We start from the raw sequence: 18,895 nt of genomic DNA on the forward strand, positions 1-18,895 counted from the left end.
TCTTAATATAAGCCAACGGATATAATATTGTGCTGACAAGATCGGACACTTCCTCATGAAGCTATGGCAACGAGATGATAATTTAGAAATGATGAGATGATGGCGGGGAAATCCCGTAAGAACATGCTTTACTGTTGTGTTCACAGTTGTCAAGACTAGCAACATTACTTAATTTTTATTTGAATAAAATTTTATCTACTCAGCTTTCTCCAAGTGGAGGCCGCCTACAAGACAAAGCTTACTATAAAATTGTATATTTTTAATAAATCGCAGGTTATTCGAAATTATTATACCGAAAAAAAAGAGAAAACGAACAAGGAAAAGAAAAAAGAAATAACACAATTACACATAATTGAAAACGATTAAACAAATCATCATTAATTCCAGAAGAAACATCAAATCTTACTAGTATCTATTTGTCTATGCGGATGACGTGAATATGTTAGGACAAAATCCACAAACGATTAGGGAAAATAAGGGAATTTTACTTGAAGCAAGTAAAGAGATAGGTTTGGAAGTAAATCCCGAAAAGACAAAGTATATGATTATGTCTCGTGACGAGAATATTGTACGAAATGGAAATATAAAAATGGGAAATTTATCCTTTGAAAAGGTGAAAAAATTCAAATACCTGGGAGCAACAGTAACAAATGTAAATGATACTAGGGAGGACATTAAACACAGAATAAATATGGGAAATGACTGTTATTGTTCGGTTGAGAAGCTTTTATCATCCAGTCTGCTGTCAAAAAATCTGAAAGTTAGAATTTATAAAACAGTTATATTACCGGTTGTTCTTTATGGTTGTGAAACTTGGACTCTCACTTTGAGAGAGGAACATAGGTTAAGGGTGTTTGAGAATAAGATACTTAGGAAAATATTTGGGGCGAAGAGGGATGAAGTTAAGGAGAATGGAGAAAGCTACACAACACAGAACTGCATGCATTGTATTCTTCACCTTACGTAATTATGAACATTAAATCCAGACATTTGAGATGGGCAGGGCATGTAGCACGTATGGGCGAATCCAGAAATGCATATAGAGTGTTAGTTGGGAGGCCGGAGGGAAAAAGACCTTTGGGGAGGCCGAGACGTAGATGGGAAGATAATATTAAAATGGATTTGAGGGAGGTGGGATATGATGATAGAGACTGGATTAATGTTGCTCAGGATAGGGACCGATGGCGGGCTTATGTGAGGGCGACAATGAACCTCCGGGTTTCTTAAAAGCCAGTAAGTAGCTATTTTTTACCAGGAGATCGCAATCATCTATTCAGCATTAGCTGCAGGACCCAACTTAAGTGAGCAGATCGCCATAGGAAAGAGGTCATTTTATTTATGCGTACAGATGGTTTCTTAGAATTTTTATAGATCCATTGTCCTAGTCCAAACTGCTTGCAAAAATGCGCGAATCTTTTTGTGATGGTTCTTCTAGCCTCAATCAGTAATCCAATAACTTTGATCGACGATAGATGATTTTTTTTTGGATATGATATACAGTATGGGGTTAGAATTGAGTGTAGTGCCTTTTTTTTTTTTTTACAAATTTAAAATTTTATTTATTTAATATATTAGATTTTCACTGCATTAGGCATTGTAGATCGAAAGAGTAGAAGCTCGTGCACGAGGGCAGTTCAGTTTAGTTGTATAAAATATTTTATATTGAATAGTGTTCATTAAACACAATAACATTAATATAGTGCAAAATACAGATAAATTGCAATAATCTATACAAAATAATAGAAAATACAAAACTACACATGTTTTAAACTTCAAATATAACCTGAATTAGTTTACGGGTATATGTACATACGTGAAGAGACACAAAAATTTTCAGAAAACGAATGATTTTTCATTATTAAGTTTTCACTAGCAAAATTAGCCAGAAGTGAGCAGTAATTTTACTGCAATTTCACACTGGTTTCAACAACATAAATAACTTATAAGAAAAATATTTAATTTTATCAGTTTTCTATAAAAAAAAATCATCCTATTTGGATGCTATATGCAAACATATGAATTTCCTCAAATTCCTCGTTACTTTTTTGCTAACAATTAATATTCCATCAAATATTCTTACTGTTTACAGATAACTCTGCCACAAACTCGACCTTTATGTTGGAGTGTACAAAAATAAGTTCCCAGTATTGATTTCTTTAGCTCTTGAGATTATTGGTTCGTAGTAAGTGCTTTAACAAAAAGAGAGTTTGCGGAATAGAAACAATTTGTTTAGTCGTTAAACAAGCTTGCTCAATAAAAGACCAAACACAATATTCATTAGCAACCCACATATAAACGTGTTTATGTTGACCACGAAAACCGCCAAACCAACAAAATAAGCTATTGTGAAAGCTATTGATAAACTGTGTACGTAGAAACAGCAACAAAAAGTCACTTAACCAAGGAAATGCTTGTTGAATAGCTTCACAGTTGGAATTGAAAACTAATAGTCAACAGATTCGTGACAATTCTCTATTAGTATTTATATGGGTCATAATGGAGTCTAACGTTGATATAATCACACTGCAGACATTATAGCAACAAACATTGAAACCTCTAGTAACCTGGAATCGTGGCCCAATTTGTTAATCATAACGACACAATCTTCATTAACTCTGTAACTTATAAAGAACCTCAGTAACTCAGAATCAACTATTTTGTATTTTGTTTCTGAAGATCTTTAGATGGGACCTCCTACCTCCGTAATTCCCAATCTGCGGCTTTATCTCAAAAGCTGAAACTTCCTCAACCCAGGACCGGCAACTTTATCTCAAAAGATGAAACTTCTTCAACCCAGGACCGGCAACTTTATCTCAAAAGCTCAAACTTTCTCAATCCAGGACCAGCAACTTAATCTCAAAAGATGAAACTTCCTCAACCCAGAACCGGCAACTTTATCTCAAAAATTGAACTTCCTCAACCCAGGACCGGCAACTTTATCTCAAAAGATGAAACTTCCTCAACCCAGGACCGGCAACTTTATCTCAAAAGATGAAACTTCCTCAACCCAGGACCGGCAACTTTATCTCAAAAAATGAACTTCCTCAACCCAGGACCAGAAACTTTATCTCAAAAGCTGAAACTTCCTCAACCCAGGACCGGCAACTTTATCTCAAAAGATGAAACTTCCTCAACCCAGAACCGGCAACTTTATCTCAAAAAATGAACTTCCTCAACCCAGGGCCGGCAACTTTATCCCAAAAGATGAAACTTCCTCAGCCCAGGACCGGCAACTTTATCTCAAAAGATGAAACTTCCGCTACTGAAAATCTGCAAATTTAACTCAAAAGATGAACTGTATGTAACTCAGAATCGGCAACTGTTTAAAAAAATGTCGAACCTTGAGACTCAGAATCGACAACTTTATAGCAAGGAATGACATATCTGTAACTTAGAATCTGAGCTTCATTTCAAAAGATGGAACATTCGCAACTTCTAATCGGCAATATAATGCACGATGAAAAATCCGTAGCTCCGAACCGGCATATTTCTGAAAACATTGAGCTTCGATCATTCAGCATCGGCAACTTCTGCTCAAAAGATGAAACCTCGTTCACTCAGAATCGGCAGCTTTTGCGCGAAAGGTGAAGCCTAGATCACACAGGATAGGGAACTCTCAAAAGATGGAACCTCCGTACCCCAAGACGGCAACTTTAATTCAAAAGATGGAAACTCTGTAACTCTGAATCGGCAACTTTATTTAAAAATGGAACCTCTGTCACTCAGAATAGACAACTTTTAACTCAAAATTTGGAACTTTCGTAACTTGGAATCTACAACTTTATCTTAAAAAAAAAAAACAAAACAAAACAAAAAAAAAAACAAATGAACATTCGCAACTCATAATCGACAACTTTATCTCAAAAGATGAAATCTTTGTAACTCATAATCAAGCACATTATACATAAATATCGAAGACTTTGATTAAGAAATTAATGATAATAGACTATTATTATTATTATCATCTCTATAATATATACTATTATTTATATAATAGAATTCTAAATCTATTTCACGTCTCCAGATGTCATTAAAAAGACCAACATGCCCAGCATCGAATTCGATCCATTTATGGTAGGCCTATAGATTTGGTTTTTACTATAAAGCCTTCTTTAAACTTCTTAATATTTACCATTAAATATCACTGATTAGTGTCTAATTTTTCATTTACTACTATTTTATTTGTTCATCTATTAATTAAGACAGTTTTAAATTTATCAAATCAATGCATAGATTTTAAATTCGTATATGACCTATTTATATAAAATTTTGTTATCATTGTATTTTTGTTGTTGTATTATTATTTATCAATTGTGCTAGACTGTTATTGCCAACCGCTGTTGACTAGTATACCTTATTTTATTTCAAGGAGTGCAGTTCGGTGGCTCCTTTGAACACCCACTTACAGATTTATGACTTCCTACACAAACACCTCTGACAATTCCATCTTGTCCCCTCGTCCCAACATTGCACAGTTGCCACAATCCTGGTGACCTTCGAAATTATGCAGTGAAACTGATGGGATTCTTGGAATTCGGAAAAGATGCGGCAACTCTGCCTCCACGTGGATTTGACGGGCACCTGTCAATTCTTCTGAACGAGGGTTGTGATTGGTTACTAACAAGAGAAGACAAGATTTCCGTCACAGTAAGGAAGACATTTATTTATGACACCCAACTAGTAGGGGGCAGTAGAAAGTCTGTCGGCAAAGTTCTTTCTATGAAACTGCACTCCATGAAAAAAATGAAGTATACATTGACATTAATAATTATAATTTAATAAATAGAAATAAAAATAAATAAATAAATTACTACTATTACTACTACCACTACTACTACGACGATGATGATAATAATAGCCTAATGTCCGAAATGTTTGGGTTTTATACTGTCATAGAGCGCCATGCCTTACCTGACATTCGCCTTACAGTTACTGAACATTTAGGATTAAACCTACCCAGGTAATCACCCCAAGCGGAATTCGAACCTACGCTCGAGCACGACCTCAGATCACGAGTCCCGCTCGTTCTCCCCAGATGACGCCGATGGTCACTTCCTTTTCACAGTATGTAGCGTTTACAAATTTTGAAGACTAGTTTGCACCTGATCTGGAACATTCCTTTGTAAGTGATATATTTTGAACGATACGCCAAGCGTTCCCTTGCCTCTCCTTTTGCTAACGACTAGAAGGGTTCTTGTCTTCTTAATAATTAGCAAATTTTAAGAGATCTTTCGTCATTGAATTTTAAAAGTATTTATTTCAGTCACTGACTTCACAGCATATGTTTAAGGTGCTACACCTTTACATTACATATTTTAAAAGACGTATGAACGTTTTCGTTGGTCTACGCCAACATCATCAGATACGAAGTACATTTCAGCAATATCAATGCTCTCTATATAATATCTACAAATACAAAACATATTTAGTGGCATGCAAAATGAGACATATTAAAAACCAACATTGCTGTGATACACATTGACATTCTATATGACTGCACGTATAAATTACAAAAAATATTGCTTTACATATATATATATATATATATATATATATATATATATATATATATATTTTGTAATTTATACGTGTATTTTAAGTAAGTGACAATCAAGGCAGTCATATAGAATGTCAATGTGTATCACAGCAATGTTGGTTTTTAATATGTCTCATTTTGCATGCCACTAAATATGTTTTGTATTTGTAGATATTATGTAGAGAGCATTGATATTGCTGAAATGTACTTCGTATCTGATGATGTTGGCGTAGACCAACGAAAACGTTCATACGTCTTTTAAAATATGTAATGTAAAGGTGTAGCACCTTAAACATATGCTGTGAAGTCAGTGACTGAAATAAATACTTTTAAAATACAATATAGACTTCTCTGAAAATTAAAAATGAATTGCAAAATATTTCGTCATTGAGCCAACAATTAAATTTTATAATCAGTTCAAAGAAATTACAAGAACGAGAATGTGTCTTCTGCACGTACGTCGTCGCGAGATTTACTTGTGCTGTTCTACACGTAATGGAATCCACCGACAGCAACAATTAGATCCGGTTATACAATCTGTACTAATATGGACGTTGCATGCAGGTTCTGAATCCCAGTAACCTTGAGCTTGGACATCTCCTTCGAGGGTTTTGTACGTGTCGCGACTGCGGTTTTGCAATCTGTTTTGAAATTACGCGAACCGGACGTCCTGTTTCATTCTTCGAATCTTAAATATCTAAAAATTGTCTTCCGTCTGAGTACATTGTTCTTGTACAAGTAACAGCATCTCTTAAATTCTGTATATATCAGCTCTGAGTTTCGTGTTTTGTATACGATAAGTTCTTCAATTCATCAATTGTCATAGGTCTGCTCAAGAACACTCTTCCCTTCAGGTAGCTTCACTACCAATAATCTGCTAGATTAATATCTGGCGATCTTACAGGCCAAGTTTCAGAAAAGTGCCTACTGATAAGACGACCACCAGAACAATCAGAAACAAATTCGCTGTTGTGGTAATGAAAGAAATTCCATTTCTTGCGTAATAAGTGAGTGTCAGAATTTGTAAGATTGTGTAGAAAATGAACAAAATATGGACAATTAAATTTAGCTCTTAATTTTAAAAGCCCTATATATCGAAAAGAGTAAGAAAGATATGTGATATAACGTGATATAACATAATGATATGTCACTGTAAATGGAAGGCGCTACATAAGTGAGCTTCTTTGTACGCCATCTTTTGCAGTTAAACATAATTATTATTTTATGATAGAGTTAAAATTTCTCCATATGTACTTCGGTACATCATAGTAATAAAATTTCTGCAATTAAATTAAGAATCTAAAACTGAATAAAATATATTCGCCACGAAAGAATAGCTTTACGATGTGTATACAGAGGGAAAAATAATTAAACCGACAAACTCCGAGAGGTTGTATGGGGTACCGAAACAAACAGTTTTCTCTAATATACAGAGTAAACCGCTCGAATGCCTACCTGATTTCAATTGTATGTGACTGGTGAACGGTTGAAGATAGACTCTTACGGTAACGTTTATATGAAAGGAAAACTCAACAAGTTTCGAATCCTGTCGGTAGATGGTGCGCAGACACGGTTTCTTTTCGTAGATTGTATCGATTATCAAAATGGCGACACCGCAGATGAAAGCGCAAACTGTATTGTGGTATGCGGAGTTTAAATCAATTATTAGAGTTCAAAGGGAGCATCAGCGAGTGTTTAACCGTGATGCTCCAACTGCTAAAATCATTAAGAAGTGGCACGACACGTTTTTAGCTACAGGATCGGTGTTGAAGAAGCAAGGTGTTGGTCGTAGAACATCCGACGAAATGGTTGCAAATGTTCAAGCCGCGTATGAGCGAAGCCCGCGGAAGTCATTAAGTAGAGCTTCGTGGGAAAACTGTATGTGGTACCACATATCTTGATATGCTGAAGCAGTTCTTCTTTCCACAAATTGAACACCTGCAGCCTAACATCCTTTTCCAGCAAGATGGCGCTCCTCCACACTGGTTCAATGACGTTCGTACGACTTTAGACAACGTGTTTCCTGGCCGTAGGATTAGTAGGGGGACGACCGATCGCTTGGCCCCCGAGATCTTCGGATTTAACACCGCTCGATTTCTTTCTCTGGGGCTACGTCAAAGATAAAGTGCACGCCACCCCAGTCAGAGACCTTCGTGATCTTCGGGAGCGCATCATAGAGGCTATTGAGAGCATTCCAGAAGACATGCTCCAATGTGCTTAGCAAGAAATCGTTCATCGCCTCGATATCGTCACAGTGACAGCTGGAGCTCACGTAGAGATATGGTGATGTGCATATCGAAACTTGTTGAGTTTTCCTTTCATATAAACGTTACTGTGGGTTTCTATCTTCAACCGTTTACCAGTCACATACAATTGAAATTAGGTACATTCGAGCGGTCCACCTGTGAAAGACTATTTCGCGAGGACACCAGATCTTAATGTAACACAAACCATTGCCATGCTTTATTGCTTGGGTCTCTTATAAAATATTTACTTACTTACTTACTTACTTACTTACTTACTTACTTACTTACTTACTTACTGGCTTTTAAGGAACCCGGAGGTTCATTGCCGCCCTCACATAAGCCCGCCATTGGTCCCTATCCTGAGCAAGATTAATCCATTCTCTATCATCATATCCCACCTCCCTCAAATCCATTTTAATATTATCTTCCCATCTACGTCTCTGCCTCCCTAAAGGTCTTTTTCCCTCCGGCCTCCCAACTAACACTCTATATGCATTTCTGGATTTGCTCATACGTGCTACATGCCCTGCCCATCTCAAATGTCTGGATTTAATGTTCATAATTATGTCAGGTGAAGAATACAATGTGTGCAGTTCTTTGTTCTGTAACTTACTCCATTCTCCTGTAACTTCATCCCTCTTAGCCACAAATATTTTCCTAAGCACCTTATTCTCAAACACCCTTAGCCTATGTTCCTCTGTCAAAGTGAGAGTCCCAGTTTCACAACCATAAAGAACAACCGGTAATATAACTGTTTTATAATTCTAACTTTCAGATTTTTTGACAGCAGGCTGGATGACAAAAGCTTCTCAACCGAATAATAACAGGCATTTTCCATATTTACTCTGTGTTTAACTTCCTCCCTAGTATCATTTATATTTGTTACTGTTGCTCCAAGATATCTGAACTTCTCCACCTCTTCAAAAGATAAATTTCCAATTTTTATATTTCCATTCCGTACAATATTCCCGTCACGAGACATAATCATATACTTTGTCTTTTCGGAATTTACTTCCAAACCTAACTCTTTACTTGCTTCCAGTAAAATTCCCGTGTTTTCCCTAATCATTTGTGGATTTTCTCCTAACATATTCACGTCATCCGCATAGACAAGCAGCTGATGTAACCCGTTCAATTCCAAACCCTCTCTGTTATCTTGGACTTTCCTAATGGCATACTCTAGAGCAAAGTTAAAAAGTAAAGGTAATAGTGCATTTCCTTGCTTTAGCCCACAGTGAATTGGAAACGCATCTGACAGAAACTGGCCTATACGAACTCTGCTGTACGTTTCATTGAGACTCATTTTAATTAATCGAACTAATTTCTTGGGAATACCAAATTCAATAAGAATATCATATACAACTTCTCTCTTAACCGAGTTATATGCCTTTTTGAAATCTATGAATAACTGATGCAAACATTTACACACCAAAATCACTGCAAAAAATGTTCAAAAATACCTCCATTGACCTGTACACGAAGGTTACATCGGCGGGACATGGATTGTCTAACGCGGTGAAACACTTCAGGATGATCGTTTATTTATTTCTCCTGCTGCAGCAATTATTCGAACCACCAGACCTGTTTAATAAAGCACTGCACTGGGTCAAGACGTAGTTCTACAACAAAATGTGAATTTGTAGAGTCGTCATGAACTGAAGAACGCATACGCTTTGCGCCGGTTTAATAAAGTCTCTGAGGAAAATATGACATTAGAGAAAACCGTTTGTTTTGGTGCCCCAGACAATCTCTCGGACTTTGTCGGTTTAATTACTTTTCACCCTGTAGTTGTTTAGTCTGAACAAGTTTACGTAAGAGCAGGACGTGTGACTTAACCCCTATTTTGGGAATTGATGAGTAGGCAGTTACCACGTAGCCTTGAGGCGAGAAAACTCGTTTCAACATTTCAGGTATTAAGCTTATGAAAACGCTAAACTCAATTAAATTACTTTTAAACGATGAATATAGTGAAATATAAAAAAATAAATATGCCGAGAAGGAAATCTCTTATCGCGTATATGATAATGTTTGTGTCAAGCTCTGATTGTGTTCGATAATGATGACAAGCGACGAAAAGGTCAGAGATAAATACTATACACAGTATGCGTCCTTCGCTGTGACTCAGTGATAAAGGGATTGGATACAAATCCAATGAGCATTAGTTCTATTCCCAGCAAAAAAGAAAAAAAACATTTTTCCTTAATTAACGAGGACTTCATGCCAGTGATGTTAATAATCTCAACAAGCATAAATTCAGTAGCATTGAGTCTCACTGGCCTCAGGAAGCTAATAATAATAATAATAATAATAATAATAATAATAATAATAATAATAATAATAACAATAATAATAAATGTTCCATATGCAAAAAATATCAAATTTATCAGCAGGCTTCGAGACTTTGGACCCGATAGAATAAGTTTACTGTGCTTGTACTATAGGTTGTTGACTCGCTGCAGGTAGTGAAAAGTAGAGATGTGTTGAGGTAACAACGTTGCTATTTAGAATAGAGTGCGGTAGTATGGGGAAACACATACAGTATTTATCCTATTGGTCGTCTTTAGGAAGTGCAGTTACAGTACAGAATTGCAATGTACCTACTACAAGATACATTCTCAGTGTCTCAAACGTAAATCTTTTTCAGTTGTCTACCAAACACAGTTTGTACTGTGAAAACATGCGCTCTACGTCGAATGACTTAGACGAGCAAAACGAAAAAACCTAACATCACTGCAATCTCTAAGAGACAGTCCTTTATTCTCGGGTGACTCTGTCCACTAATTTTCTGTTTATATTACACAATGTTCCATGTCCGTTATTTTTACTTAAAATTGATTTCCACTTCTGCTTTACACGTTCAGTAACCGGTGTACTTGTGTCTCATTAATTCTCTGCGTCATTTCCTCAACTAATTTGAGAGCTTCCGGCATCTTTTGCCTTGATTTTTCTAACCGTGTAATAGTTTCAGACACAGTTTGAAAATAGGTTTGTGAGAAAACCAAATTATTCATCAGAACCGTCGACCTGGTTGGCGAGTTGGTATAGCGTTGGCCTTCTATGCCTAAGGTTGCGGGTTCGATCCCGGGCCAGGTCGATGGCATTTAAATGTGCTTAAATGCGACAGGCTCATATCAGTAGATTTACTGGCATGTAAAAGAACTCCTGCGGGACAAAATTCCGGCACATCCGGCGACGCTGATATAACCTCTGCATTTGCGAGCGTCGTTAAATAAAACATAACATTTAACATTTCATCAGAACCTTCAAATCCAGAGCGTTTTCCTTTGCGTATTTGTTGTCATTCATTCTACAGTACCCCAACCCACTGTACGCTTTACCACTATACTCAGTACGCCGTTATGCGGATTTCCCACTGAACTGCTCTATCGGGTCCGAAGTCTCGAAGCCTGTTTATCAGCCATTTAGTAATATTTAAAAATAAAATGGCGCTTATAGTCGCACAAAATCCAATTAGAAGTAAATGCAGTAAAGTCTTCACGTGAATTATAAACGTATCAGTTAAGTAAAAACGCATCATGCGTCATCAAACTTCATATTAGAACACTTTCAACCACTTCAAAAAGCTTTGGCTTCAAATTCCTGCTGATACTGATAAGAACTAATCGATTGTCAATGAAGTATTGAAGGTAATGCAATAAACTTTGCAGTAAGGGTATTAACCGTATGCTACAGGGAATAAGCTTATGCACGCCAATAAATCATTAAGCGATAAAAGTTCGATATCTGTACTAGACTTAGTGCCAGGAAGTATGTCATTTAAGTTTTAAAATATTTTCCCAGTAAAGCGATGTCAAAGTGCATGGACCGATTTACTTTAATCTGATCCTCTGAATATGTCATTAAATAACGGTTTTTTAATAGTGGTCTACTACTCCTGTAGAAGAACGAGACTATTCTAGAACTCAAAACCAAGTCAGAATATCTGCTTTAATGAAACATAGTCTAAAGCGATGTTTTCGAAAGATGAAGTTGCCTAAAGGTCACTGTGATATTAAACGTTCTACCGGGAAATGCTCCAATTGTATCATTTTTTCAGAGGACAAACAATAAATATATGAAAAATTTTTACACACATCAATATATGTAGTGCGACCAAGTGCCCAGTGATATCGGCGAAATGCTGAACTAAACAATTTACGTCATTTCTTACAATCGCAGAGCGCATGTAACATCAGATCTGCCAACTTAAGGGAGATGAAATGCGGGAATTAGTGATAATATGAAACACAAGATACGATAAGTTGCTATATTCCTTATTATCAATAGAGAGAGTTTCATTTTTGTTGCTAGAGGGTTTCTTTACTATTTTGTTAAAACTTGAAGTGCATTAGAATTTAAGTGTTTTAATGAAATTTCAGCGTCTCCATTGCTTACTTTATGAGAACACAACTAAATTAGGAAATTTCAACGTAGATATATTTTACAATGTCCTTCGCTGTTGTTCAGCTGTCACTGTTTTTAAGTAATCTATCCAGCAGACGAGTAGTTTTTTTTTTATTTCTCTTCCACAAGAAGTAAACGTATTAATGTCTATGTGTTTATTTTATGTTGCTTTAAGCGACGATCTTGTAATTGTCTAGTATTTGTTCATAATATCTACAATAGTGAGGACGGGAAGTAAGCTTACAGCAGATTCAAATTTTACAAGGGGCAGATGATGATGATGATGATGATGATGATGATGATGATGATGATGATATTTTGTAATATCATTCATAATTATTGTGACACAAAAAGATCAGTAATTATTTAATATATGTACGTAATAAATGTAGTATTTTTTTTATCAGGGTAGCCACCGGCGTAGCTCAGTCGGCACTTGCCTGCCGATCCGGAGTTGCGCTCGGGCGCGAGATCGATTCACGCTTGGGCTGATTACCTGGTTGGGTTTTTTCCAGGGGTTTTCCTCAACCGTAAGGTGAATGTCAGATAATCTATGGCGAATCCTCGGCCTCACCTCGCCAAATATCATCTCGCTATCAGCAATTCCATCGACGCTAAATAGCCTCGTAGTTGATACAGCATCGTTAAATAACCAAGTAATATATATCACGGCCAATCAAATCTGCACTTTTTTGAAGTGTTACTTCTTTAGACAGGGTACGAGTCGAACTTTATGAAATAAAATGCTATGACGAGTGGCGATACGTATTTCCCCGGTCTCTAACGCATTTAATTTTCCTCTCAGATAATTCGATCAGACTTTATTATCCCAGTTAAAGGATGCGTTCCATATAGCAGTGACATCAGTCATGTGAGAGCCTTGGGCGTAGGCGTACTTCTGGAGCTGAAAAATGCTTCATTATATCAAGAGACATAAGATGTACAATCCACTTACAGTTCCAGATAAAATATCGGGAGAATCCAACCCACATTTAATATTAATTCGTGTAACTGATCCGGCTATCAAGCCCTCGCGAGATAAAGATAATCATCCTCTGTGAATAGCGAAAATCGTATCTCCAACTCCACGTGATTATTCATTTTTTTGCTTGATGCAAGAACTTCATAACTGACATTAACACGTGTAGCAATAAATAATGCGTTTCTACTCTGTACTTTTCCTAAAAAAAGTTAGAGTCGAGATTTATATACAGGGTGGAAATGAAATAACCTTGCAGATTTAAAGAAACGATAGGGTACACTTAAATTAATAGAAAACCAGTATTACGTTTTGTGATTAAATGCACGGTTAATTAGAAAATTAAATTTGAAGTTTCAGCAGACCGGCAACATTGCCGCTAACACACACTACTTGTGATACAGATGTAAGAGGTCAACGAACTCGGTGTGTCTCGGTAGGTGAGCTGCTCTCTACCAAGACGTTGCCACTTACTCGTATCGTGCAGTGGCTTGAAAGAAGAGTTTTTTTAAATTAAATTTACACGAAAACCGTCCACGCTATTGAAATACGCAATAAGGATAAATTATTCTCTATTAGATTTCCTATCCACATGGACAAAAATCACGCAATAGTTACAGAATAAGAGGTTGTTAAACATTTGGGAAAAATATTATAGATTTATTCAATTGTCCTACAGAAAATATCTGTAATATTGAAAATTAATATTTGAGGAGAAAAATTCGCCCCGGCGCCGGGGATCGAACCCGGGTTCTTGGTTCTACGTACCAAGCGCTCTGACCACTGAGCTACGCCGAGTTCAATCCACAGTACCGGACCGAATCCTCCTCCATTGTTTCCCTTTGTGGCCTGACTCCAAGTTAGGCATATAAGTTGACGTATATGTCCAATGTCAACTGCCATTATATTAGGAGCGCACTCAGCTGAGTGACTTGTATGGCCGGGATTCCGCAATTACGTGCACAGTAATCTGTACAGACATATGCACTGCAGCTATGAGAATATTATAGATTTATTAAATTGTCCTACAGAATGATATCTGTAATATTGACAATTAATATTTGAGGAGAAAATGGCAGTTGACATTGGACATACACGTCAACATATATGCCTAACTTGGAGTCAGGCCACAAAGGGAAACATTGGAGGAGGATTCGGTCCGGTACTGTGGATTGAATTCGGCGTAGCTCAGTGATCAGAGCGCTTGGTACGTAGAACCAAGGATCCGGGTTCGATTCCCGGAGCCGGAGCGAATTTTTCTCCTCAATTATTAATTGTCAGCATTACAGATATTATTCTGTAGGACAATTTAATAAATCTATAATATTCTCATAGCTGCAGTGCATATATTTGTACAGATTGCTGTGCACGTAACTGCGAAATCCCGGCCATACAAGTCACTCAACTGAGTGCGCTCCTAATATAATGGCAGTTGACACTGGACATATACGTCAACATATATGCCTAACTTGGAGTCAGGCCACGAAGGGAAACATTGAAGGAGGATTCGGTCCGGTGCTGTGGATTGAATTCGGCGTAGCTCAGTGATCAGAGCGCTTGGTACGTAGAACCAAGGATCCGGGTTCGATTCCCGGCGCCGGAGTGAATTTTTCTCCTCAATTATTAATTGTCAACATTACAGATATTATTCTGTAGGACAATTTAATAAATCTATAATATTCTCATAGCTGCAGTGCATATATTTGTACAGATTACTGTGCACGTAACTACGGAATCCCGGCCATACAAGTCACTCAACTGAGTGCGCTTCTAATATAATGGCAGTTGACACTGGACATATACGTCAACATACATGCCTAACTTGGAGTCAGGCCACAAAGGGAAACATTGGAGGAGGAGGATTCGGTCCGGCCGGTACTGTGGATTGAATTCGGAGCAGCTCAGTGGTCAGAGCGCTTGGTACGTAGAACCAAGGACCCGGGTTTGATCCCCGGCGCCGGGGCGAATTTTTCTCCTCAAATATTAATTTGGGAAAAAGCTTTTTTTTCTAAAAAAAACTATTGACTTTCCACCAATATGATATTAACTTACAGTTTTTTTGTTACATTCAACAAGAGCTATTCGCTCTGAAAATTTGCAGAACTATTTCATTGTCACCCTATAGAGCTGTGCAGACTTGATATTCTTCGCTAATTTTATCGACATTTTACATGCATCTGGCGGTGGGTGTAAATAGGTTACCTTTTATGGGAAATTACTTCGTATGTATTTATTCTTCGTCTCTCATCCACTGGTAGGGCATTTATTTTCCCGTTCCGGAATCAACAGCAAGTCACATCACTTGTTCTTCCAATCTCATTCTCATTCTTCCATTAGCCGTTTTCCCACAGGGATAGGCCATTTATTTACGATACGAGAGTTAAAATTTTACCTATTTCATTTTGTGAGTAGGTATGTTTGCAAAACGAGTCCGCAGGCAACCCTACGAACAAAATAAAATAATTTCTAACGTGTGTTGTACATTATTTTTTAAACAGACGTTCGTCCGTGCTGGCATAGAGACAATTCCTCCGAACTCTTCATTGCTGTTTTCCACTTTAATAGTGAAACTTTGTCACATTAAAAGCAAACGGTGGTCTCTATTTCAAACCTGGATGTCCCGAATTAAATTTTATGCTTAATTGTTTCATATAGTTACCAATGAAATAGTTGTTGAAGCAATTTATTTAATTTGTTTTCATTATCATATGAATAGATTAGATTTAGGCTCATTTGAATCTGTTCCTAAGTCCCAAGGTATCTTAACCAAAAAACAATAATTTTTAAAAGCAGGTCTGGCATTCACTGAATCCCTTTATTGATCAGTTGTGATTGCTGTCGTGTGACCTTTGTTGGGAAACAATTGACAATTGGCGCAAACAGTTGAAAGTCGGTGTTAAAATAAATTTGACACTAGTGTTAAAAGTACTTTTTGCACTATTTATTATTATTATTATCATTATTATTATTATTATTATTATTATTATTATTATTGTTATTTTATTTAATTTTAATTTAATTTTATTTTATTGCAATGTACCGAAGTACATATATTCCCGTGCAGGAATTCATACTTTTTGCAGGCTGCAGTATAATAATCGATCTTTATTTTTAGCAATGGCTGTGTAAAAATACGTTTTATGGACGGGCATTTATTTTACATGCATTTCTTCTTCCATCCACGAGTAGGGTATTATTTATTTCACAGTTCTGAAACAACAGCAAGCCACGTCAACGATACAAATCCATTTATGATCCATAAAAATGTAATGTCAGAGGTTGGAATCTCTCAACAAAATTTAACATAAACTAAGGACAACAACATAATGTAACATTGATTACATCACAACATAAGTGTCATAAATTATCAGAATTAACAGTACATTTCTGAATAGAAGCCACAAATAAAAATGAAGTATGTCAGTATATGTTAACATAAACTCAGGCCAACATAATGTAACATTGATTACATCAGAATATAAATGTCATAAGTAATCACAATTGACGATACATTTCTGAATAGAAAGCACAAATAAAAATGAAGTATGTTCAATATCTGTCAAGTGCAGCTTAATCCATCTGACATTTCATGAAATGAATCTGAATTTGAATTTCATTCTGCCAGATCCCTAAGAAATTTATGGTGGACAAACAGGTTATTTGTGAATGCACACTACTTTTCGTAGCATACTCATTTTTCCGTTACTCCTCCATTGTTATATTACGTAATATTAAATATGTGTATAATACAAGCTTATCTCTGACATTGCAAGCCTTATCAATTTTTATCTCTCATTGTATTCTTCTCCTATAATTGTTCTACGATAATAAGTTGCTTTCTTATTTATTTTAGCAACAATTTTGCAAGGTTCCTCTCTAAGAGTTTCTACTTTGTATTATGTTTCAGTAGGTTACGTCTTCCGTTGACTAAACTTAACATTCGAAGCTGATAATAAGAGGCTGATTTTTTTCCTCAAACGCAATCTGTAAAGTGGTTTTCTTTGTAGATACGCATGGAACGCAGATGTTTTATTAGGGTACAATGTCTTCTAATCAGTCTTGATATTTCTCTGATATGATCTACAACTTACCAGAACGATATCACCTTGCCTGGTATCTGATATGCTAACTACTTGGATAAGATTGTCATAGAGACATTCCGGTTATGTCACCTTCAAAGCGTTTGTGCCAAAAATTATCGTTCTGATTTGATAAAATAATTTGTACGACGAAATGATGTCGTATTTATACTTATCAGTCCTTTCTTACAGATAGTTTCTTACATAACAAGATGGATTTCATTGCCAACTGCGAGGGAAGAAACCGTTGCTGTAAACATGTAAATAGTAAACATCAACAAAAAAGAGAAAAACTAGATTTCAGTATTTGGATTGTTGATTGTTTCCGACTTAAAGATACACACAAACATTAAAAGCATAGGAATTTCTTTGCATAAAATATCCATCGTTAGTATCTACATCAGGGGTTCTCAAACTTTCGAAGATTGTGAGCTCCGTTCACACGTGATACTACTGAAGTATATATGAAGTACAGTACATCATAGTAATATGATAAAGCGTAAGTAATCACTTTGTGATTCAAGACGGCGCCATGTTCCGTCGGATCCCGGCCATTCAGTCACTCGTAATGAGAGCACTTTTGTACTTGTGGTTGGATATTGTGTCTACTGTCACATAATACTGTACACGAGGGTAGAACAACAAAGGGAAACACAGTAGGTAGAACTTAAAAATTGAGAGGAATTCAATCCGGCATCGGAACTTGAATCCGGAGTGGCTTACTGGATAAAGCTGGAAACCCGGGTCCGAGTCCCGGTGTCGGAGAGAATTTTTCTCCGTTCTACCGATTCTTCACCATATGAAAACGCAGAATTACTGCACTGAAACTCCATATTAATCCTATAGATTCAAAATCCCCTATATCCACTTCCGCAAATTGAAGAATTTTAACAATAACTGGTGGCAAATAGACCGAATTTTCAACCTAACAGTGACTTTTAACAAACTTTTTGCTTTAAATTTAGTGACTTTTTGCATTCAAACTATAAAAATCATTCGAATTCATTCTTAGTAAGCAATATGTGGGCATAAATCAATTATGAACGAAATGGTCTTTGGAGGGTTTTGAATCTAGAGGATTCATATGTACTTCGGTACATCATAGTAATAAAACACATTAAGTCAAAAATGATTCTGAGAAAAAGGTGTATATAATGTATAGATACGAAATTAAAATTTGGAGAGAGCCTTGATGGCATGTAGGCAACAATTTCACACGACTGTCAACTAGTAGCATTTATATAGGGGAGAGTTGGGTAGTATCGGACATCGGGTAATATCGGACAGTGAGTTTCTTTCATCTACCACCAGATGATAGAACCTGAATGACATAGTTAGGTTTCTGTATGCGACATCACAGAAACGAAACCATGCCATTCAGGTACTATCATCTGGTGGTAGATGAAAGAAACTCACTGGCCGATATTATCTGATGTCCGACACTATCCAACTCTCTCCTACAGGGACTCTTGTTTACTACACATGCGCAGTGTGTTGTAAGCGAAACTTGTACAATAAGGGAGCTCCAAATTTTATTTCCGTATCTGTACATAATGTATATTTGTGTAAACTTAGAACTGGAAAATGAAATATACATAAAAAGAAACAACTTGGTAAAATAATATTTTGAGAATTCAGTTTTATGAAGATC

At 36.5% G+C, this 18,895-nt stretch overlaps 1 protein-coding gene and 1 non-coding gene across 7 annotated transcripts in view; one reads left to right on the forward strand and one right to left on the reverse strand.

Moving 5' to 3' along the window:
- Hex-A (Hexokinase A) overlaps window positions 1-18,895 on the forward strand; it is a 204,455-nt gene that overhangs the window by 137,755 nt on the left and 47,805 nt on the right. The gene's annotated exons all lie outside the window — the stretch shown is intronic.
- Window positions 13,891-13,963, reverse strand: TRNAT-CGU (transfer RNA threonine (anticodon CGU)). The gene has a single exon. It is a non-coding gene; the product is annotated as a tRNA-Thr (tRNA).

This window comes from Periplaneta americana, chromosome 1, assembly GCF_040183065.1.
Source record: "Periplaneta americana isolate PAMFEO1 chromosome 1, P.americana_PAMFEO1_priV1, whole genome shotgun sequence".
NCBI lineage: Eukaryota > Metazoa > Arthropoda > Insecta > Blattodea > Blattidae > Periplaneta > Periplaneta americana.